The sequence below is a fragment of the Bos mutus genome, chromosome 25 (assembly GCF_027580195.1).
Source record: "Bos mutus isolate GX-2022 chromosome 25, NWIPB_WYAK_1.1, whole genome shotgun sequence".
NCBI lineage: Eukaryota > Metazoa > Chordata > Mammalia > Artiodactyla > Bovidae > Bos > Bos mutus.
The window spans coordinates 22,255,936-22,280,386 of NC_091641.1; the positions used below are offsets into that span (position 1 = coordinate 22,255,936).

Sequence of the window (24,451 nt, forward strand, 5' to 3'; positions counted from 1 at the left end):
GACATGATTCAATCCCTGGTTCGGGAAGATCCCATGTGTCCCGGAGACACTAAGCCTGTGTGCCACAACTATTGAGCCTGTACTCTGGAGCCCAGGAGCCCCAACTCCTGAGCCCACATGCTACAACTACTGAAGCCCACGTATCCTAGAATCTGCATTCAACAAGAAGAAAAGCCACAGCAATGAGAAGGAACCACAACGAACCGTAGTCCTTGCTCATCACAACTAGAGAAATGCCCACGCAGCAGCAAAGACCCAGCACAACCAAAAATAAACAAATAAATACAATTATTTTTTAAAAAAGGAAAATATTCAAGTTGACTGTGTGGTCTTAGGAATGGGGAAGACCCTTCAACTATATATGCAAAGTCAGATTCTATAAAGAAAAAGATCATGATTGTAATTTAAAAGTAAATAATAACCACATGCAATACATATGAAGGGGTAATATTCTTTATATATAGTGAGTCCTTTCAAATCAATGTGAAATTGAATATCAAAATTGAAAAATGGACAAAGGATATGAATAAGCAATTCATATAAGATGGCATACAGGATATCTAAAGTACATATACTTTAAAGTTCATGCTTTCCAGTAATCAAAGAAATGCAGACCAAAACAATATTTCTATTTTTTGGCTACAGCAAAAAAAACAAAAACAAAAACAAAAACACAAACACAAACACCAGGTTGAGGAGGTGAAGTAAGATATTCTCCAATAAGATAAATTTCTAAATGTATTCTTCAGGGCAATTTGGCAACACACATTAAAACCTTCAAAAATATATCCCTATCTTCCGATCTAATACATACAAGAATTTAGAATACGGTAAAGGTGGCATTTCAAAATATCAGGGAAAAAAACGTGCCAGTCAATGAATAGCGCTGGGGCAATGCCCATTATTGGGGGAAAAAATAAAAGTTAATATTTAAAATTATGGATAAAAATAAATTCAAAATATTATACATAGCTAAATATAAAAAAAAACCTCAAAAACGATAACCCTGAAAAGACTTAAAAAAAAAAAAAAAAAGACACAAAACCCTCGCTCATAAAGAAAAAAGATAAAACTTTAGGGACTTCCCACCACCACCGGTGGGGCAGTGGTTAAGAATTTGCTTTGCAACGTAGAAGACCCGGGTTTGATCCCTAGTCATGGAACTAAGATTCCACATGCTGCAGAGCAAACAAGCCTGCGTGTGGCAACTACTGAGCCCGAGCACTGCAACTACTGAGCCCGAGCACTGCAACTGGAGAGTCTGTTCGCCATCAATGAAAGATCCCAAGTGGCACAACCAAGACCTGACACAGCCAAATAAATAAATAAATACTTCAAAAAACCTTTAAACTTCTTTATGACAAAAGAAACCATAAATGATAATGAAAAATAAATCTGAAAAACAAAGTGAGGCTGGGAGAAAATATTTTCAACTATATGACAGTTTAATATTTGGAATATATGAAAAAGTATCAGAAATCAATGAGGAAAAATTAAATACTTCAAGTATACAAACAGAAGAGTGGCCAATAAGATGAAAAGATGTTCAGGGAATTCCCTGGCAGTCTTTTGGTTGGGACTCCAAGTTCTCACTGCCAAGGGTGTAGGTTTTATCCCTGGTCAGGGAACTAAGATCCCACATGACTTTGGGATGGCTAGAAAAAAAGCTCAACTTCATAAAAAACAAACACAAATTAAGATAAAATACCATGTGTTGGCCATTAAACTGGTAAAAACTAAGAAAATTTGTATTATCCAGTACTGGAAAAGGTATGGGGAAGTGAATACTAATTTACACACTGTTGGGATGGTGGGAAGAAAAGTGGTGCAGTCTTTTGGGAGACCAATTTGAAATAATAACAGCAACCACATCAGTTAATGCTTATGCAGTACATGTCTCAGGTAATATTCTAAGTGCTTAAGATAAACTAGCTCATTTCATCTCTTTATAATACTATGTGTGTGTTAGTTGCTCAGTTGTGTCTGACTCTTTGCAACCCCGTAGACTATAACCTCTGTCCATGGAATTCTCCAGGTAAGGATATTGGAGTGAGTAGCCATTCCCTTCTCCAGGGGATTTTCCTAACCTAGGGATAGAATCCAGGTCTCCCATACTACAGGCAGATACTTTACCATCTGAGCCACCAGATCTGAGTCCGTGTAAAACTATGAGGTAAGTACTATTATTTCTCCAGCTTATAGATGAAAAAACTGAGCCACAGAGATGTTGTATAAAATCATACACAAAGATGCTGAACCTAGGAAGTTTGGCTCTAGACTATTATCCATTATGCTATATTATAGGGCTTCCCGGGTGGCTCAGCAGTAAAGAATCCGCCTGTCAATGCAGGAGATGTGAGTTCAATCCCTGGGTCAAGAAGATCCCCTGGAGAATGAAATGGCAACCCACTCTATTATTCTTGCCTGGGAAATCCCATGGACAGAGGAGCTTGGCAGGCTACAGTCTATGGGGTCACAAAACAGCTGGACGTGACTGAGTGAATAAATAACAACAACAACAAAATGCTATATTATACAGCAGTAGCAGCCTTGGAAATACACTGCTTAGATTTCCCTTGAGAACACCTTGAAGTTTAACTCCCAAATGCAGTTAGCCTACAGCTGTTAATACTTTTTAAGATTCACCTCATTTTTCAAGATGAAGCCGTTTTTTTTTTTTTTCTTAAGAAGCCTCTGGTCAATAACGCAGGATGAAGGAGTTCGAGGGCCTAGCCATTTCTGCCCAACACAGCATTACTCCTCTAAAAGGTAATCTTTACTTCAGAGCGTCCCACTGAGTTGGCTGACTCTGATAGATCTGTATCATGCTCTGACCACTGTCTCTCACCTTTTGTGTCTGTTCCCTTGTTTTTCACAAGCACTAATTCTCAAATACTATTTGCAGTTCTAATTCCGTCTCAGTGGCCAGCTTCCCAGAGGACCCAACTGATACAACTGCCTTTCTGGCAAAATTTTAAGCAAAGCTGCCTTTTACCCAGCAGTTTCATTTTTACATATGTAATCCAGAGAAAATTCTGCATATACAAAGAAAAAGGTGCAGATGTTCATTGCATTATTATTTATAATAGTGAAAGAAACCTAAACACCGACAGATAGAGGAATGGTTAATTACAGTACACACACCATAGAATACTGAAAAGAATGAGATAATTCTGTGCATACTAGTGTGGAAAGATTTCTTAAGACATCACGAGAAAAAAGCAAACCATAGAACAATACGTATCATGAGATTCATTTATTTAAAAATGCATATTTCTGTAAGTACACATATATGTAGATGCATAGGAAACTGAGTAACCACTCTTCTGGAAAGGAAAGATGGAGTGGGGCGGGGTAGGAAAGTTAGATATGAGCAAGAAAACCTGTATTTTCTTTTTTTTTTTGGCCATGCTGCATGGTTTGCAGGATTTTAGCTGCCCCCCTCAGGGATTGAACGTGGGCCCCAGCAGTGAAAGTTCCGAGTCCTAACCATTGGACTCCCAGGGAATTCTCTCAGTTTCACTTTAAAATTTAAAATGCATTCACATACAGTTGATCCTAATTATTTGCAGATTTCATACTTGCAAATATGCTCACCCACTAAAATTTATTTGTAACCCTCAAATCAACAATTGAGGCACTTTAGTGGGCATCCAAAGACAACAGCATGTGTGCAGGATGGCAAAACGCTGAGTCACCTGACATACACATTTTCAGTTGAAGTCAAACCAGGTGATGCTCTGCCTTGCTTCAGCTCTCATATGGAAAGCAAGTGTCCTTTCCATGGTCTCTTTATGCCATGCTTTTACATTTGTGAGGTTTTTATTGGTGATTTTACTGTTCATTTTTAATTTTTTTGGCTGTGCTTCAGGGCAGGTAGGATCTTAGTTCCTCGACCAGGGACCAAATTGGAGCCTCCTACATTGGAACTGCAGTCCTAACCACTAGACCCTCAGGGAAGTCCGGAACTGGCTGTTTAAAAGGGCCCCCAAGTATAATGCCCAAGTGCTGCCTAGTGTTCCTAGCACAGGGAGGCTGTGGTGTGACTTTCAGAGAAAAAACATGTGTCAGATACACTCTGTTCAGACACGAGTTATAGTGCAGTTGGCACTATATTATTATATATTATTAGTAGTGTATAATATTTATATATTAATATATCATTGATGTATTGAATCCTTAAGGGGTCCTTTGGAGAAGGCGATGGCACCCCACTCCACTACTCTTGCCTGGAAAATTCCATGGACTGGAGGAGTCAGGTAGGCTGCAGTCCATGGGGTCTCGAACAGTTGGACACGACTGGGCGACTTCACTTTCACTTTTCACTTTCATGCATTGGAGAAGGAAATGGCAACCCACTCCAGTGTTCTTGCCTTGAGAATCCCAGGGACGGGGGAGCCTGGTGGGATGCCGGCTATGGGGTCGCACAGAGACAGACACGACTAAAGCGACTTAGCAGCAGTAGCAGCAGCAAGGCATCTTTAAACAGAAACATGAAACTAGGTAATGAATTGACTGGTTGATGAAATGTAACCATAGGCTCACAGTAACCTAACCCTTAGGGACAATAATCCACTATTTACTAATCCAGCGTTTGCAGTGACTTTATAGAACATAACTACCAAATGAGAATCAAATCAAAGTAAAAAAAAAAAAAAAGGCACAGGAGTTATGTTAACCAGAGTCCATTAAAAATAGAGAAATAAAGTCCTCAACAGGGGTCATGTCCTTTTAGTTCTCCTGTGCACTCAAATTCCACATCCCTGACCTTCCTACTTTTCACGTGGTGATAATAGAGCTGTCTGGACTTTTCTAAACTTAAGTTTTTTTTTCACAAGGCCCCAAATAAAAGAATTAAAGAAATCAGAACAAATTACTACTGACAACCTAGGTTCATTCAAAAAGACTGAAGATTTTACTATGAAAATGACACCTTGGTCAGCTTGAACCTGAACCAATATATTAGCCACTAGACATATTTGGTTATTAAGAACTTGAAATACATCTATCATAACATTTTTTAAACACTAACCAAAAATCTTTTTAAATTTAAGAAATGCAGAGGGCAAATTTTTATTTTCAGGATCCAATAACTACTCATTTTTGTTGTTGTTCAGTCACTAAGTCACATCTGACTCTTTGCAACTCAGTGGACTATAGCATGCCACGCCCCTGTCCTTCACTATCTTCTGGAGTTTGCTCAAATTCATGTCCATCTGCCGCCCCCTTTTCCTTTTGCCTTCAATCTTTCCCAGCATCAGAGTCTTTTCCAGTGAGTCAGCTTGTTGCATCAGGTGGCCAAAGTACTGGAGCTTCAGCTTCAGGATCAGTCCTTCCAATGAATATTAAGGACTGAATTCCTTTAGGATGGACTGGTTGGATCTTCTTGTTGTCCAAAGGAGTCCCAAGAGTCTTCTCCAGCATCACAGTTCAAAACATCAATTCTTTGGCACTCAGCCTTCTTTACGGTCTAACTCTCACAACCATACATGACTACTGGAAAAATCATAGCTTTGACCATATGGACCTTTGTCGGCAAAGTGATGTCTCTGCTTTTTAATATGCTATCTAGGTTTGTCACAGTTTTCTTTGCAAGGAGCAAGCATCTTTTCATTTCATGGCTGCAGTCACTGTCTGCAGTGATTTTGGAGCCCAAGAAAAGAAAATCTGTCACTGTTTCCACCTTTTCCCCTTCTAATTGCCATGAAATGATGGGACCAGATGCCATGATCTTAGTTTTATTTTAATCTCTTTAAATTATGAAAGTATGATAACACATTTATAGGAGACTTGGAAGATACAGAACAAGGTTACATATAGTTCCACTATATATTACAATTATTTTTAAGTAGATAAATTAAGATTTTTAGTTGGAATTTCAATAACAAACTCTCAAAAATTAATAGAAGCAATATACAGAAAAGTAGAAGGATACAGTTGATGTGAAAAGCACTGTGAACCAATTCAACATAATTAACATTTATACAATCTTTGCACAACAGCAGGATACACATTCTACTCAAGTACCCACAGACTGTAAACTAGGAGACACTGGATCATATCCAGGGACATAAAACAAGGTGCAAAAATTTCATGGTCTAAAGGTACTGACTGGGAAAGGAGTATGTCAAGGCTGTATATTGTCACCCTATTGATTTAACCTATATGACGAGTACATGATGTGAAATGCCACGCTGGATGAAGCACAAGCTGGAATCAAAATTGCTGGAAGAAATATCAATAACCTCAAATATGCAGATGACACCACCCTTATGGCAGAAAGCAAAGAGGAACTAAAGAGCCTCTTGATGAAGGTGAAAAAGGAGAGTGAAAAAGTCAGCTTAAAACTCAACATTCAAAAAACTAAGATCATGGCATCTGGTCCCACAAAATCACAGCAGATGGTGACTGCAGCCATGAAAGTAAAAGATGCTTGCTCAATGGAAGAAAAGCTATGACAAACCTAGAGAACATATTAAAAAGCAGAGACACTACTTGGCCGACAAAGGTCCGTATAGTCAAAGCTATGGTTTTTCCAGTGGTCAGGTATGGATGTGAGAGATGGACCATAAAGAAAGCTGAGTGCTGAAGAATTGATGCTTTTGAACTGTGGTGTTGGAGAAGACTCTTAAGAGTCCCTTGGACTGCAAGGACAACCAACCAGTCCATCCTAAAGGAAATCAGTCCTGAATATTCATTGGAAAGACTGATGTTGGAGCTGAAGCTCCAAAGTATTGGAGTTCTCCAATCAGTTCCACCTGATGCGAAGAACTGACTCATTGGCAAAGACTCTGATGCTGGGAAAGATCGAAGGCAGGAGAAGAAGAGGATGACAGAGGGTAAGATGGCTGATGATATCACTGACTCAATGGACATGAGTTTGAACAAGCTCTGGGAGTTGGTAATGGACAGGGAAGCCTGGTGTGCTGCAGTCCATGGGGTCGCAAAGAGTCGGACACGACTGAGCAACTGAACTGAACTGAGAAAGATACTGAAATCATACAGAGTCAGTTCTCTTATCATCGCGGAATTATGTTAGAAATCAGTATCAAAAGATATTTGAAAATAACCCACATATTTTCAAGTCAATGTGACATTTACCAAGAGAGATCTTTGACTTAGCTATTGAAAGCCTTAAGTTAGACTGAAAAAAACAGAGGGTAATTGCAGAGAAGAAAGCATTTAAATGAGAAATTACTATCAAAATGAGAAATTAATATTAAAGATAATTTAAACAATATCCCATGCATTTGGAAATTAAATATCCAATTTAAGTAATGGGTGTATCTAAGAAGTCATAATAAGGAAAATTAGAAAATATCTGTAAAAGAATAAAAATGAAGAGAATTTACCAGAATGTGCTGCATGTAGCTGAAGCTGCTCAACACAATTAAATATAATATGGAGTCTTAAATACGGTATGAAAACAAATAATAGACATGAGCGTAAAATTCTGTGAAATTTGAACAAAACCTGTACTTTAGTTAGTACTACTATATCACCTGTTAACTACTTTTTCTTTTTGTATAACATAGTATTTCTCTATTTTCTCAGAAATGCATTAGAAGTTTCAAGACTCATTCAATTTTTTTTAATCACTAAGATTATAAATTTTCTAGATTTTTAGCAGTAATACTAGATGTTAAAATACATGGAACTACATAAAAATTTTGAGTGAACATATATTAGAAATCTAGCATTCTATTCACACTAAGTCAAAAAAGTGGAATCAAAATGTCATAAAATTTGTTAGCTAGGTAAAATTTCATAAATGTTTTAAAATATATTATACATATTATATATACACAGACACAAGCTTTTCTACTAGGCTTGAGAAAGAACAATAACAAAAATAAAGATATGGAGAGATTTGAAAACATAAATAAAATGAGAACACTGAATGTAAAATAGGAAAAGTGAAACAAACTAGATAAAAATAAAAGGTCATCATATAGTCTAGTTGTTTTTAAACATGGCTGCTCATTAGAAACATACCTGGAGGCATCTGTATTTTTTAAAAAATTCAAGATCATTCCGTTATGCATGTGGATTTTAAATGGTGATAAGTTTTTCTATTAAAGGAAGTTTTAGTGATATACAATTCTACTATTTTCTGTTGAAGAATCATGATACAGTGGTATTAACTGAATAATACTTATTATATTATCACAATAGTAAAAGATGTTTATCAGTTGTCATAATCAATAGCCACACAAAAAATAAAAGATAATTACAATTGCCATAATCACAGATAACTAACCAATCTGATCACATGGACCACAGCCTTGTCTAACTCAATGAAACTATGAGCCATGCTGTGTAGGGCCACCCAAGATGGACAGGTCATAGTGGAGAGTTCTGACAAAATGTGGTCCACCGGAGAAGGGAATGGCAAATCACTTCAGTATTCTTGCCTTGAGAACCCCATGAACAGTATGAAAAGGCAAAAAGATAGGACACTGAAAGATGAACTCCTCAGGTCGGTAGGTGCCCAATATGCTCCTGGAGATCAGTGGAGAAATAACTCCAGAAAGAATGAAGGGAGCCAAAGCAAAACCACCACCCAGCTGTGGATGTGACTGGTGATGGAAGTAAAGTCCTATGCTGTAAAGAGCAATATTGCAAAGGAACCTGGAATGTCAGGTCCATGAATCAAGGCAAATTGAAGTGGTCAAACAGGAGATGGCAAGAGTGAACGTCGACATTTTAGGAATCAGTGAACTAAAATGGACTGGAATGGGTGAATTTAACTCAGATGACCATTATATCTGCTACTGTGGGCAAGAATCCCTTAGAAGAAATGGAGTAGCCATCATAGTCAACAGAAGAGTCTGAAATGCAGTACTTAGATGCAATCTCAAAAACGACAGAATGATGTTTCTGAGGCAAACCATTCAGTATCACAGTAATCCAAGTCTATGCCTAGACCAGTAACGCTGAAGAAGCTGAAGTTGAACGGTTCTGTGAAGATCTACAAAACCTTCTAGAACACCCAAAAAAGATATCCGTTTTATTATAAGGGACTGGAATTCAAAAGTAGGAAGTCAAGAAACACCTGGAGTAACAGGAAAATTTGGCCTTGGAGTACAGAATGAAGCAAGGCAAAGGATAACAAGAGTTTGCCAAGAGAACGCACTGGTCAAAACAAGCACCCTCTTCCAACAACACAAGAGAAGACTCTACACTTGGACATCACCAGATGGTCAATACCAAAATCAGATTGATTATATTCTTTGCAGCCAAAGATGGAGAAGCTCTATACAGTCAGCAAAAACAAGACAGGGAGCTGACTGTGGCTCAGATCATGAGCTCCTTATTGCCAAATTCAGACTTAAATCGAAGAAAGTAAGGAAAACCACTAGAGCATGTATGACCTAAATCAAATCCCTTACAATTATACAGTGGAAGTGACAAACAGATTCAAGGGATTAGATATGATAGACAGAGTGCCTGAAGAACTATGGACGGAGATTCGTGACATTGTACAGGAGGCAGGGATGAAGACCATCTGCAAGAAAAAGAAATGCAAAAAGGCAAAATGGTTGTCTGAGGAGGCCTTACAAATAGCTGTGAAAAGAAGAGAAGCGAAGGCAAAGGAGAAAAGGAAAGATATATCCATTTGAATGCAGATGGGTATATATTCCCAAAGAATAGCAAGGAGAGATAAGAACGCCCTCCTCAGTGATCAGTGCAAAGAAATAGAGGAAAACAATAGAATGGGAAAGACTAGAGATCTCTTCAAGAAAATTAGAGATACCAAGGGAACATTTCATGCAAAGGTGGGCACAATAAAGGACAGAAATGGTATGGACCTAACAGAAGCAGACGATATTAAGAGGTGGCAAGAATACACTGAAGAACTGTACAAAAAAGATCTTCATGACCCAGATAATCATGATGGTGTGTTCTCTCACATACAGCCAGACATCCTGGAATGAGAAATCAAGTGGGCCTCAGGAAGCATCACTACAAACAAAACTAGTGGGGGTAATGAAATTCCAGTTGAGCTATTTCAAATCCTGAAAGATGATGCTGTGAAAGTGCTGCACTCATTATGCCAGCAAATTTGGAAAATTCAGCAGTGGCCACAGGACTTTTGGAAAAGATCAGTTTTCATTCCAATTCCAAAGAAAGGTAATGCCAAAGAATGCTCAATCTACTGCACAATCTCACACGCTAGTAATGTTTAAAATTCTCCAAGCCAGGCTTCAGCAATACGTGAACCATGAACTTCCAGATGTTCAAGGTTTTAGAAAAGGCAGAGGAACCAGAGATCAAATTGCCAACATCCGCTGGATCATGGAAAAAGCAAGAGAGCTCCAGAAAAATGTCTATTTCTGCTTTAATCACTATGCCAAAGCCTCTGACTGTGTGGATCACAACAAACTGTAGAAAATTCTTCAAGAGATGGGAATACCAGACCAGCTGACCTGCCTCTTGAGAAATCTGTATGCAGGTCAGGAAGCAACAATTAGAACTAGACATGGAACAACAGACTGGTTCCAAATAGGAAAAGGAATACGTCAAAGCTGTATACTGTCACCCTGCTTATTTAACTTATATGCAGAGTACATCAAGGGAAATGCTGGGCTGGATTAAGCACAAGTTGGAATCAAGACTGCTGGGAGAAATACCAAATAACCTCAGACATGTAGATGACACCACCCTCATGGCATAAAGCGAAGACCAACTAAAGAGCCTCTTGATGAAAGTGAAAGAGGAGAGTGAAAAAGTCAGCTTAAAACTCAACATTCAGAAAACTGAGATCATGGCATCTGGTCCCATCACTTTATGGCAAATAGATGGGGAAATAATGGAAACAGTGACAGACTTCATTTTTTTGGGCTCTAAAATCACTGCAGATGGTGATTGCAGCCATGAATTTAAAAGACACTTGCTACTTGGAAAAAAGTTATGACCAACCTAGACAGCATGTTGAAAAGTAGAGACATTGCTTTGCCAACAAAGGTCCATATAGTCAAAGCTATCCTTTTTCCAGTAGTCAGGTATGGATGTGAGAGTTGGACTATAAAGAAATCTGAGCGCCGAAGAATTGGTGTTTTTGAACTGTGGTGTTGCAGAAGACTCTCGAGAGTCCCCTGGACTGCAAGGAGATCCAACTAGTCCATCCTAAAGGAAATCAGTTCTGAATATTCACTGGAAGGACTGATGCTGAAGCTGAAGCTCCAATACTTTGGCCACCTGATACAAAGAACTGACTCATTGGAAAAGACCCTGATGCTGGGAAAGACTGAAGGTGGGAGGAGAAGAGGACGACAGAGGATGAGATGGTTGGATGGTACCACTGACTCAGTGGAGATGAGTCTGAGTAAACTCAGGGAGTTGGTGATGGACAGGGAGGCCTGGGGTGCTGCAGTCCATGGGGTCGCAAAGAGTTGGACATGACTGACCAACTGAATGGAACTGAATTACAATTGCAAGCTATAATGGAAACATGATTAACCTAAGAATATAAAATAATTACATGCAATACAGGGGGTTAAGTAGAGTGATGTAGTGACCTCAGTGTTTTTGAATGTTGAGTTTCAAGCCAGCTTTTTCACTCTTCTCTTTCACTCTCATCAAGAGGCTCTTTAGTTCCTCTTCACTTTCTGCCGTTGAAGTGATACCATCTGTATATTGGAGTTGCTGATAATTTCTCCCAGCAATCTTGATTCCAGCTTGTAATTCATTCAGTTTGGCATTTTGCGTAATGTACTCTGCATGTAGGGCTTCCCACGTGGTGCTAGTTTAAAGAACCTGCCTGCGAGTGCAGGAGACATAAGAGATGCAGGTTCAATCCCTGGGTCCAGAAGATCCCCTGGAAGGGGGCCATGGCAACTCACTCCAGTATTCTTGCCCGGAGAACTCCATGGTCAGAGGAGCCTGGCGGGCTACAGTCCACAGGATCACAAAGAGTTGGACACGACCGAAGTGACTTAGCATACACACCCTCTGCATATAAGTCAACAGGGTGACCATATACAGCCTTCTCATACTCTTTTCCCAATTTTGAACCAGTCCATTCTAACTGCTGCTTCTTGACCCACATACAGGTTTCTCAGGAGACAGGTAAGGTGGTCTGGTATTTCCATCTAAGAATTTTCCACAGTTTGTAGTGATCCATACAGTCAAAGCTTTTAGTGTAGTCAGTGAAGCAGATTTTTTTTCTGGAATTCCTTTGCTTTGTCCCTAATCCAATGAATGTTGGCAACTGGATCTCTAGTTCTTCAGCCTTTTTGAAACACAGCTTGTAGGTATCTGGAAGTTCTTGGTTCACATACTACTGAAACCTACCTACCTTGAAGGATTTTGAGTATAACCTAGTTAGCATGTGAAATGAGTATAATTGTATGGTAGTTTGAACATTCTTTGGCACTGCCCTTCTTTGGGACTGGAATGAAAACTGACCTCCAATCCTGGCCACTGCTGAGTTCCAAATTTGCTGACGTGTTGAGTGCAACACCTCAGCAGCATTATCTTTTAGAGTTTAAGTAGCTCAGCTGGAATTCCATCACCTCCATTAGCTTTGTTCATAGTGATGCTTCCTAAGGCCCACTTGACTTCACGTGACAGGATGTCCGGCTCTAAGGGAGTAAGCACACCATCCTGGCCATCTGAGTCATTAAGGCCTGTTTTGTATTGTTCTTCTGTGTATTCTTGCCAACTCTTCTTAATCTTTTCTGCTTCTGTTAGGTCTTTACTGTTTCTGTCCTTTATCATGCCCATTCTTTCCTGAAATGTTCCCTTGGTATCTCTCATTTTCAAGAGATCTCTAGTCTTTCCCATTTTATTGTTTTCCTCTGTTTCTTTGCATTGTTCACTTAAGAAAGCCTTCTTATATCTCCTTGCTCTTCTGTGGAATTCTGCAGTCGGGTATATCTTTCCTTTTCTCCTTTGCCTTGTGCTTCTCTTTTCTCAGCAATTTGTAAAGCCTCCTCAGACAACCACTTTGACTTCCTGCATTTCTTTTTCTTTGGGATGGTTTTGGTCACTGCCTCCTGTACAATGTTACAAACCTCTGTTCATAGATCTTCAGGCACTCTACCACGTCTAATCCCTTGAATCTATTTGTCACCTTCACAGTATAATCATGAGGGATTTGATTTAGGTCATACCTGAATGGCCTAGTAGTTTTCCCTGCTTTCTTCAATTTAAGTTTGAATTTTGCAAAAAGGAGCTCTTGATCTGAGCCACAGTCAGCACCAGGTCTTATTGTTGCTGACTGTATAGCACTTCTCCGTCTTTGGCTGCAAAGAATATAATCAATCTGATTTTGGTATTGACCATCTGGTGATGTCCATGTGTTGGGTCGGCTCTTATGTTGCTGGAAAGGGGTGTTTGCTATGAGCAATGTGTTCTCACTCTTGCCATTTCCTGCTTGACCACATCCAATTTACCTTGATTCATGTACCTAACAGTCCAGATTCCAATGCAATACTGTTCTTTACAGCATTGGACTTTAGTTTCACCACCAGATACATCCACAACTGAGCATCATTCCTGCTTTGGCCCAGCTGTTTCGTTCTTACTGGAGCTCGTAGAAATTGCCCTCCACTCTTCCCCAGTAGCAAACCGGACACTTTCCAACCTGGGGCGGGGGTGGGGGGGTGGGGGGAGGTGGTGCACATCTTCCAGTGTCGTATCTTTTTGCCTCTTTTTACAATTCATGGGGTTCTCGTGGCAAGAATACTGGAGTGGGTTGCCATTTCCTTCTCCAGTGGACCACATTTTTTGTCAGAACTCTTCACTATGACCTGTATGTCTTGGGTGGCCGTGCAGGGCAAGTCTCATAGCTTCACTGAGCTACGCAAGGCCCTTCACCATGACAAGGCTGTGAGCAATGATGTGGATTCTTTTTTGTCAGTTACCAAATATTATACTACCCACCAACGACCACAGCCAACATTAGAGAATTCAATACAATTTATTTATAACATCTTATGGGAAAACACAAATGAACAATGAACTTTTTGGCCAACCCAATACAAATGTCATGGGAGATCTAGTCCAAATATTGTTCTTCTGGAAATCCTCTGGTGGTCCAGAGGTTACGACTCGGAGGTTTCCCTGCTGTGGCCTGGGTTTAATCTCTGACCAGGATCTAAGATCCTGCAAGCCACAAGGGGAGGTAAAAAATACCAAAACAAATACTATTCTTCTTGTGATTTTCCCACTCTGGTAAAGTGTCATGAGAAAATATGCGGCATTTTTCTCAAATACCCAAACTTCACACTCTGAATTAACTACAGATGATAGACAGAATCTTGACTGTGTGATAAGAGATTACAGCAAACACCAGATTCTTTCCTTTCACTTAGTTATATTATTGCTATTAAACATACGTTCATCAGATAATGCAGAATAACTTGTTAAGCTATTTGAAAGCTATCCTTATTTAACATGAGGGCCAGTGAAGGGCAGCACAGGATACTGGCTAACAGCATAGTAAGCCATAGTAAGTCTGTTTGGGGTACTGTCACTAGCTCTGCAGCTTCGGGCAAGTAACTTACCCTCTCTCACTTTCTTCATCTGTAAAATGGAGATGCTAAAGAGTACCTATCTTACAGGCTACTGCAGATTAAATGAGTTTAATATTATAAAAAGCTTAGGACAATGTGTGATACACAGAAGTGCTTAATAAATTAGTTATTAACACTGAGAAGATGTTTCATACAAACAAGACATTTCTGGCTACCTAACTTGGGGAATAGGTAACTAAACCCTTTCAAGGGGTTACATTCTATACAACTATTTTTAGAGAATTGATATTTCAGAATTTCTCAAACCTACCTCAACTGAATACATATTTGAGGCAATCGAGGCATCTTAGGCTATCTCCTCATTTGTAAATAGAGATCTTCTATTATCTACATGGGCTTCCCGGGTGGCTCAGTGGTAAAGCATCTGCCTGCCAATGCAAGAGACTCAGGTTCAATCCCTGGGTGAGGAAGATCCTTTGAGGGAGGAACTGACAACCCACTCAGTATTCCTGCCTGGAGAATCCCATGGGCAGAGAAGCCTGGCGGGCTACAGTCTATGGGGTTGCAAAGAGTCACACAAGAAGGATTAAGCGATTGAGCAGGCACGTGTGCACACATTATAATACAGGGTTGCTAGAAGTATTTAGGAAGTTAAATACAGTATAAACAGCATAGTGCCTAGGTGTTCCTCCCACTTAGTTTCAACTGATTCCTACGGATCCAAATCTAGAGAAAGCTGAGCAGACTGGTTTCCTTTGCCCTGGGCCAGGGCCCTGCATTCACTTGGTAACTTCTGGTGCTCAGGTGAAAATAAAGACCCTCCATGTGTAAAATGCCAGCAAGCACCATATGAATTGTGATCAAAGTCCATAAAAACTTGAGTATGGAGAAAATCAATGTAATTATGAGTGAAAATTATATAGGAACTATCTTTTGAGTTGAAGGGTAAATTTTAAATACTTATAAAATACTCTGTATATGCAGTTTATTATTCCATGAAGTGAGATAGGTTAAAAGCATTAAAAAAAGGTGTAAGTAAATCTCCAGATGACAGAGTCATGATGAATTATCAAGAGAAGAAACATGTTTTTAGGATTATTTCTTACTTTGAAAACTGTCAGGTCCACCAGTCAGAAGCCTAATGCTGCTTGTGCATGCATGTTTAGCCGCTCAGTGGTGTCCAACTCTTTGTCATCCTTTAGACTGTATCCGGCCAGCCTCCTCTGTCCATGGAATTTTTCAGCCAAGGATACTGGAGTGGGTTGCCATTCCCTCCTTCAGGGTATCTTCCTGACCAGGGACTGAACCCACATCTCCTGTGTCTCCTGCACTGAGTGTTTCTTTACACACTGAGGCCCAATGCTCCTCAGAGGGGCTTAAATTCCTCCTCGGCGAGTCTGTTGCATCTCCCAGAGCAGCTGTTTTGGACCTTTCCATTCTTTTCAAATTCTCTTATGCCTGGCCAGAGTAGATGAAGTTTCTTCTCACTTAAAGGTAAAAAAAAAAACCGAGGTCATGTAAATGAAGCAACCACATTTGCCCTCGTTTTCACCTGAAAACATCTGTGAAGCTCAGTGCATAATCTCAGAATTTCTCTATACTTCCTCTTCCTGTGTGTTTTTGTTATTGTTGCTGTTGTTTTAAGAGCTTAACAGCAATTTTCATAGTGATCTTTTAATTGTGTATAGTTGATGTAACTTCCGATTTCTTTGAAAGGAGATGAACTCCTCCCTCCCAAAGCTTTCCTGTTGTTCAGTCACTCTGTCCTGTCTAACTCTGCAACCCCATGGACTGCAGCACGCCAGGCTTCCCTGTCCATCACCATCTCCCAGAACTTGCTCAAACTCATGTCCATTGAGTCAGGGATGCCATCCAACCATCCTGTCCTCTGTTGTCTTCTTCTCCTCCTGGCCTCAATCTTTCCCAGCATCAGGGTCTTTTCTAATAGTCAGATCTTTGCATCACGTGGCTGAAGTATTGAAGCTTCAGCATCAGTCCTTCCAATAAATATTCAGGGTTGATTTCCTTTACGATTGACTGGTTTGATCTCCTTGCAGTCCCAGGGCCTCTCAAGAGTCTTCTCCAACACCACAGTTCAAAAGCATCAATTTTTTCGGCATTCAGCCTTCTTTATGGTCCAACTCTCACATCCATACATGACTAATGGAAAAACCATAGCTTTGACCAGACAGACCTTAGTTGGCAAAAGAACGTCTCTGCTTTTTAATACCCTGCCTAGGTTTGTCATAGGAGAAGGCAATGGCAGCCCACTTCAGTACTCTTGCCTGGAAAATCCCATGGACGGAGGAGCCTGGTGGGCTGCAGTCCATGGGATCGCTAGGAGTCAGACACTACTGAGCAAATTCACTTTCACTTTTCACTTTTGTGCACTGGAGAAGGAAATGGCAGCCCACTCCACTATTCTTGCTGGAGAATCCCAGGGACGGTGGAGCCTGGTGGGCTGCCATCTATGGGGTCGCACAGAGTCGGACACGACTGAAGCGACTTAGATGCAGCAGCAGCAGGTTTGTCATAGCTTTACTTCCAAGGAGCAAGCATCTTTTAATTTTGGGGCTGCAGTAACCATCTGCAGTAATTTTGGAGCCCAAGAAGATCAAGTCTGTCACTGTTTCCATTGTTTTCCCATCTATTTGTCACGAAGTGATGGGACCAGATACCATGATCTTAGTTTTCTGAATGTTGAGTTTTAAGCCAGCTTTTTTACTCTCCTTTTTGACCTTCATCAAGAGGCTCTTTAGTTCCTCTGCTTTCTGCGGTAAGGGTGGTGTCACCTGTATATCTGAGGTTATTGGTATTTCTCCTGGCAATCTGGATTCCAGCTTGTGTTTCATCCAACCTGACATTTTGCATGACGTACTCTGCATATAAATTAAATAAGCAGGGTGACAATATACAGCCATGACATACTCCTTTCCCAATTTTGAGCCAGTCCATTTCAAACTGTTGCTTCTTGACATGCATACAGGTTTCTCAGGAGGCAGGTAAAGTGGTCTGGTATTCCCATCTCTTTAAGCTTAACCTTTACCTAATTTCCTTCCCACCCTTTCTTTTGACTTCAGTTGCCTCCTGGACCAGAGTGTCTTAGTATTTAACCATATCAGCATCTCTTTAATGGTGCATGTATGCACCTTGGGGGGTGTAGAGGGGGTTTGCTGTCATTGTTCTTTAGTTGCTAAGTGATGTCTGACTCTTTGGAGACCCCATGGACTGTAGCCCGCCAGGCTCCTCTGTCCATGGGATTTCTCAGGCAAGAATACTGGCGTGGGTTGCCATATCCTTCTCCAGGGTATCTTCCTGACCCAGGGATCAGACCCATGTCTCCTGCATTGGCAGGTGGACTCTTTACTGCTGAGCCATCAGGAAAGTACAAGGAGGGGGTACTTGTTTTAAAATGCTGATTATCTGGTTCTCAGACCTATTGAATCAGATTCTCCTTATATGGAACATTTTAAAGAAAATCCTCTTTTTTTTTTTTCGCCATGAGGCAAGTGGAATCTTAGTTCCCTGACCAGCGAACAGTGGACCAAACCTGTGCCTCCTGCAGTGGAAATGCAGAGTCTTAACCACTGGACCACCAGGGAAGTCCCAGTAAAATCCTCTTGTTGTCCTTATGCACACTAAAATTTGATAACTGTCTTAGACTATGGATCTTTCTTCTCTCTACAAATGTAATGTTTATGTTTTTATATAAAAAAAAAACAAAACAAACTATACTTCTTTTAAATGAGTATTCAGACTGCCACACTGTTTCTCTTCCTTTATTTTAAAAATTGTTTATTTATTTTTAGTTGCGCTCTCTCTAGTTGCAATGAGCCAGAGCTACTCTTTTCTATGGTACACAGGCTTCTCACTGCGGTGGCTTCCCTTGTTGTGGAGGACAGGCTCTGTCACACGAGTGGACTCCAGCAGATGCAGCATATGGGCTTAGTAGTTGTGGCTGCAGGCCCAAGAGTGAACAGGCTCCAGTAGTTGGAGCGCATGGGCTTAGATGCGCTGAGCCTTGTGGAATCCTCCCAGACCAGGCATCAAACCCTCATCCCCTGCACTGGCAGGAGGATTCTTATTCACTGTACTACCACTTCTCTACCTTCAGCTCTGGGAGGTGGAGAGGAGGGGTAATTTATCTCATTAACTCATTCCTTACACCCTCTGTAACATGATTTTCACTTAATTGCTCTATGTAGGTTGTTCTTTCCAAGATCGTTCTTGTCCTCTCAGTTTCTACATCCAAAGATCTTTTCCAGTCCTCATTTTCTTTAGCTTTTCTGTAGCTTGTGACACTGGCACGTCCTTCTTCCTGGCTCTGTCTTTGCCATCCTGAAACCCTACTCCTGGTGTTCTTCCGTCTCTGGGGCTGCCTCTTCTGTTTAGTTGCATCTTCCCCCTTAAATGTCATAAATCCCAAAGCCTTTAATTCTTTACAGAATTTTAGCCTCATCTTCTACCTGCTTGGGTGTCTTACTATTACTTCAGACACACAATGCATATAAGAGGTAACTTTCTGATTTCCCGGTTTTCTTCATTCATTCAAATATTTACTGCCCATCACTATATATGCTAGGCACTGTCCTAAGTATCGGACATAAAAAGTTGTGAAAGGAGATGAATGCAGACACTCTTAATAATGAAACTGTCACTGCTTCAATCACCATTTTGGAAATCATGAAACTATCCTGTTGCTTGCCTCATTCTGTCCCTTCTAATATATTAAAAATTATTCTTTCTTTGCAATTTTTGTTTGTTCCTTCCATATACACTACTATCATCTGTATCTAGATCTTCTAATATTGAAATTATTCTAATAACTTAACTAGTTCCTCTTCTTCTAGTCCCTCCTTCTATTTCATTTATTCACCATATATTTACTAAATGCCTTCTGTGGGCAAGGCACTCTTCTGGGTACTGGGATACAGCAGTAAGGCAAAGAACATCCTTGTTTTCATGAAGAATATATCCTGGTGGAGAGAGAAAGGAAAAAAAAAAAGAATTGTAGATAGTCACAAATGTCACTATAATCCTAGAAAATTATATGGGGTTAGGGGTTAAAGAAGAAGAGGAAGCAAATCTTAGATTCTCAGAGTGGTTAGGGAAGGCCTCTGTGAAAGGCTGGTATCCGGCTTAGATCCTATCACATGACTGATTAATTTCCTCAAAACACCACTTTCATGTTATCTCTCTGCTAATTGTTCTTTTTGCTTTTATTGTAAATGCAATCATTACTTTCTTAATTTTTACAGGCTATCTACTAATTATAAAACAAAGGCCAAAATTCCCACCTAACTTTCCAATTTAATTTTCTAAAAATCTACAGATTCTGCTTCAACTCAAAGTTACTGAGTGCTGAATAGGATATGTCTGCCATTGTATTCTTTTCCCTTCAAAAAATACCCAACTGAATGCATATTCCCAACAAGTATTGTCATGTCCTTTTTACAAATAAAAAGGAAAGAAACTTGCCTAAGATCATTCAGCTAGTAAGTGACAGGACTGGCCCACAAATAACAATAAAAGCTGCTATTTATTAACACTTATGTGCCAAACTATGTGTTAAGGGACTTACTTGTTTGTCTTTTTTATTCCTTATCACTGAGAGAGGCATTATTATGATTAGAAAATTGATATGATTAGGTGTTGATTTAATTATTAGGAAACTGAGGCTTAGAAAAGCATAAGTAATCTTCAGAAATCACTAGTGGTCAAAATAGGATTAAAACTGAGACATGTCTGATTTAAAAGTCTATTAAACAACTATGCTTAATCAATTCAATGTCATGTGGAAAACTCCAACCCTGGATCAACATAATGATCTCCTTTTCCCACATCTCCACTTACTCTGCTGAACTCTACTAGGAAAAAATATATAATCAGAAGACTGGGATCATTAAAAAAATTTATGTCCCATAGGCCCAGCTAGGCCTTCATTATGACCTAGAAATCTTCCTGCTTTTCTACCCAGCTCACTCTCTCCCACTCTCTACAGTGGCTATCTCAACCTTTTCCACTCTCCTAAAACTTCCAACCTTATCATCCCCTTTTCACTCCTAACAAATGATACCTTCCATTACACTGCAAAGAAAATATAAGCCACTGGAAGTAAACTCCCTGAAATTTTTACCATCATATCTAGAAATTAACTTTATCTGCTTGATTCTTACTTCCTTTCCTTTTGTCACAAAGGAAAGTGTACCTTGTCTCCTGAAGTCTATCCCTCTGCTATGCTATCTACCACTCTGCCTTGTATCATCAGGATCCTTACTCAAACAGGAATTCCTTCTCAGACTTTCCTGGTAGCCCAGTGGTTAAGAATCCTCCTGCCAATGCAAGGGACATGGGTTTGATCCCTGGTTGGGGAAGATTCCACATGCCTGTGTGCCACAACTACTAAAGCCCGTGAGCCTAGAGCCCATTTTCTGCAACAAGAGAAGCCCCCACTCCCCACAACTAGAAAGAAGCCCCCACGCCCCACAACTAGAGAAAGCCTGTGTGCAGCAACGAAGACCTAGTGCAGCAAAAAATAAATAAGAATTCCTTCTCTTTGAAGCATTATCAACCCCTCCCTTTCTACTGACTCCTTAGTACCATCAAGATAAGCTCAACTCTTCTCTAGCTAAAACTGACCCACCCCAGACCCCACATTCTTTTCTATTTAACTTACCTCCCTCTCCCTTTCACTGGCAAAATTCCATCTCCACTGCTATCTTACTTCACCTATTAGTCATTTCTCAACCCACTATGAATGAGGCTCTTACTCTACCACTTCACTAAAATGTTTCACCAAGGCTATTAAAAATATCTTTAAAACTAATTTAACTTTACTTTGCTAACACTGCTGACCATTTCTTTCTTCTTGAGGGCTCTTTCTCCCCAAGATCGAGATCTTCTTCCACAAGATCAAATTTTCTTTTGGTTTTCCTCTTAAGTCTAGCACATGGACACATGAAACTACACAGGTGATAAAACTGCAGAACTTATTAATACATAAACACAAGTGACTACAAGTAAAAGTAAGGAAATATAGATAAGATCTGTGGAATACATCAATGTCAATCATCTAGTTGTGATATGATACCACAGTTTTGCAAAAATGTAGATACAGAATAGGAATAGACTAGGAATAGAAATGAACTTCCTCAACCTGATAAATATCATACATGTATATTATAAATGTAACAGTAGGATATATGTACATATATCAGTGTTAGCATACTTAATGGAGAAAGACTGAATGTTTCTGCATAAGATCAGGAATAAGACAAGGATATCTATTCTTGCTGCTTCTATTCCGCACTGTTAAGCTAAGGCAACTGGGCAAGAAAAATAAATTTATGGAAACACTATTAGAATAAACGACTGTAAAAAGATTGTAGGATATAATATCAATATATAAAAATTGTGTTCCCATATACTAGTAATGAACAATCTGAAAATTAAGAAAGTAAAGATTGCATTTACAATAACAGCAAAAAGAACAAAACACTAAGGAACAAACTTAACAAAATAAATGGTTAACTTCTGGTTTTTGGACCAGTATGTAAGGAACTCAGATGTTGTCACTCTTGCCCACAGAACAAGAAAGTGACAAACTCAATGTCAACAACTTTTCATAGATCCATCAGAGAACTGAGGACACAGGACAACTACAACTACTGAATCCCGTGCGCCTAGAGTTCATGCTCCACAGCAAGAAGCCCACCTCAATGAGTGCCTGTGCACTGCAACTAGAGAAAAGCTGGAGCAGCAGTGAAGACCAGCACGGCCAAAAATAAATAAAATAAAAAACCCTGAAACAGAAATGAAGACTGTCTTTGATGGGCTCATCAATACAGTACACACAGCTGAAGAAAGAATCAGCAAGCTGGAAATGTCTATAGAAAGTGTTTGAACTGCAAGGAGAAAAGAGAATGAAAAAGATAGAATATCTAAGAGCTGTGAGACAATGACCAAAGATATAACATAGCATAGTGAGAACACAGAAGGAGAAGAAAGAAAAAAAGGAACAAAAGAAACATCCGAAGTAATGGCCAAGAATTTCCCAAAATTAGTGACAAGTGGCAACCATAGATATAGGAAACTCAAAAAATCAAGCAGGATAAGTATCAAAAAACATATAAGAGACTTCCTTGGTGGTCCAGTGGTTAAGCATCCACTTTCCAATGCAGGGGATGCAGGTTCGATCCCTGGTCAGAGAACTAAGATCCACATGCCATGGGGCAACTAAGCCCTTACACCATAATGGCTGAAGCCTAGGAACTCTACAGCCTGTGCTCTGCAACTAGAGAAGTCCTGGCACGACCCAGCACAGACAAAAAAAAAAAAAAAAGAGAGAGAAAGAAAACAGTCTGTGCAAAGTAATAACATTCAGTGAAGTGAATGACAGTGATGTTGCAAGGAGGAACTGGGAATTTAATACTCTATAATAAGGTAGCTGCACTGCCTCTGAAGCGGTATTCAACATACTATTATTTAAAGAGGCCTTGGATTAGCTATAAATATACACTACAAACTTGAGGTCAGCCACTAAAAAATTTTTTTAACTATAACTCTTTTACACTGAACACTACAAAATGTTGCTGAAATTAACAAAGTTTTAAATAGATAGTAAGATGTCCCATACCCATGGATTGGAAGATTTATTAGATAATAGTTGCCCAATTGATTTATAGATTCAATGTGATCTTTATCACAATTCCCCGATGGGTTTTTTGTTTTCTGTTGTAACAATCAATAAGATGACCCTAAAATTTATATGGAAATACAAGGGACTTACGAATGGTCACAAACATCTTGAAAAAGAACAAAGTTCAAAGATACACTTTTTGATTTCAAAATCTACTATAAAACTATAGTAATCAAGACTGTGTAACAATGGCACAAAGACAGACAGTGATCAATGGAGTAGAATTGACAGTCCCAAAATAAACACTCACATTTATGGCCAGCTGATTTTTAACAACAGTGCCAAGACTATTCAGTGAAGAAAGAATAGTCTTTTCAACAAGTAGTGATGGGACATATGTGAAAAAATAAATGCAGACTCTTGCTTCACACCATATACAAAAATTAACTCAAAATTGAAAAGAAATCTGAATGTAACAGTTAAATCTCTGAGAAGAAACTCAGGAAAAGACCTTCATGACAATGGATTCTTAGATATGACATCAAAAGCACAAGCAATAAAACAAACAGTAGATAGAATGGACTTCACAGTTAAAAACATCTGTGCATCAAAGGATTCCATGAAGAAAGTGAAAAGATAACCCACAGGACAGAGGAAAATATTTTCAAGTCAAATGTCTAATAATTATCTTTTATAACTCAATAATAAAAAGACAATTCAATATAAAAATGGGCAGAGGATCAGACATTTTTCCAAAGACAGAATAGAAATGGCCAAAAGCATATGAAAAGTGCTTACCATTATTAGTCATCAGGGAAATGGAAATCAAAAGCACAATGACAAACTACTTCATATCCACTAGGATGGCTATAATCAAAAACACAAGTAACAAGTATTGGTGAAATGTAGAGAAATCAGAATCCTCATACATTGTTGGTAGAAATGTACATTGGTGCAACCACTTTGGAAAACAGCCTGTCAGTTCCACATAAAGATATGATCAACAATGGAACAAAATAGAAAGCCCAGAGATAAATCCACACACATATGGACACCTTATCTTTGACAAAGGAGGCAAGAATATACAATGGATTAAAGACAATCTCTTTAACAAGTGGTGCTGGGAAAACTGGTCAACCGCTTGTAAAAGAATGAAACTAGAACACTTTCTAACACCATACACAAAAATAAACTCAAAACGGATTAAAGATCTCAACCTAAGACCAGAAACTATAAAACTCCTAGAGGAGAACATAGGCAAAACACTCTCCGACATACATCACAGCAGGATCCTCTATGACCCACCTCCCAGAAGATTGGAAATAAAAGC

The 24,451-nt window shown here is 39.4% G+C and overlaps 1 protein-coding gene across 2 annotated transcripts in view; it reads right to left on the minus strand.

Annotated features, from left to right (window-relative positions):
* The window catches only part of MOSMO (modulator of smoothened), a 75,803-nt gene that overhangs the window by 16,514 nt on the left and 34,838 nt on the right, over positions 1-24,451 (minus strand). Inside the window, exons 2-3 of one of the 2 annotated variants that reach the window (XR_011462677.1) lie at positions 19,360-19,459; positions 15,590-15,970 (exon numbers count right to left, since the gene is read on the minus strand). The exons of the other annotated variant lie outside the window; for it this stretch is intronic. The gene's annotated coding sequence lies outside the window, so the exon portion shown is untranslated. The remainder of the gene's footprint in view (positions 1-15,589; positions 15,971-19,359; positions 19,460-24,451) is intronic. 2 annotated transcript variants of the gene reach the window in all.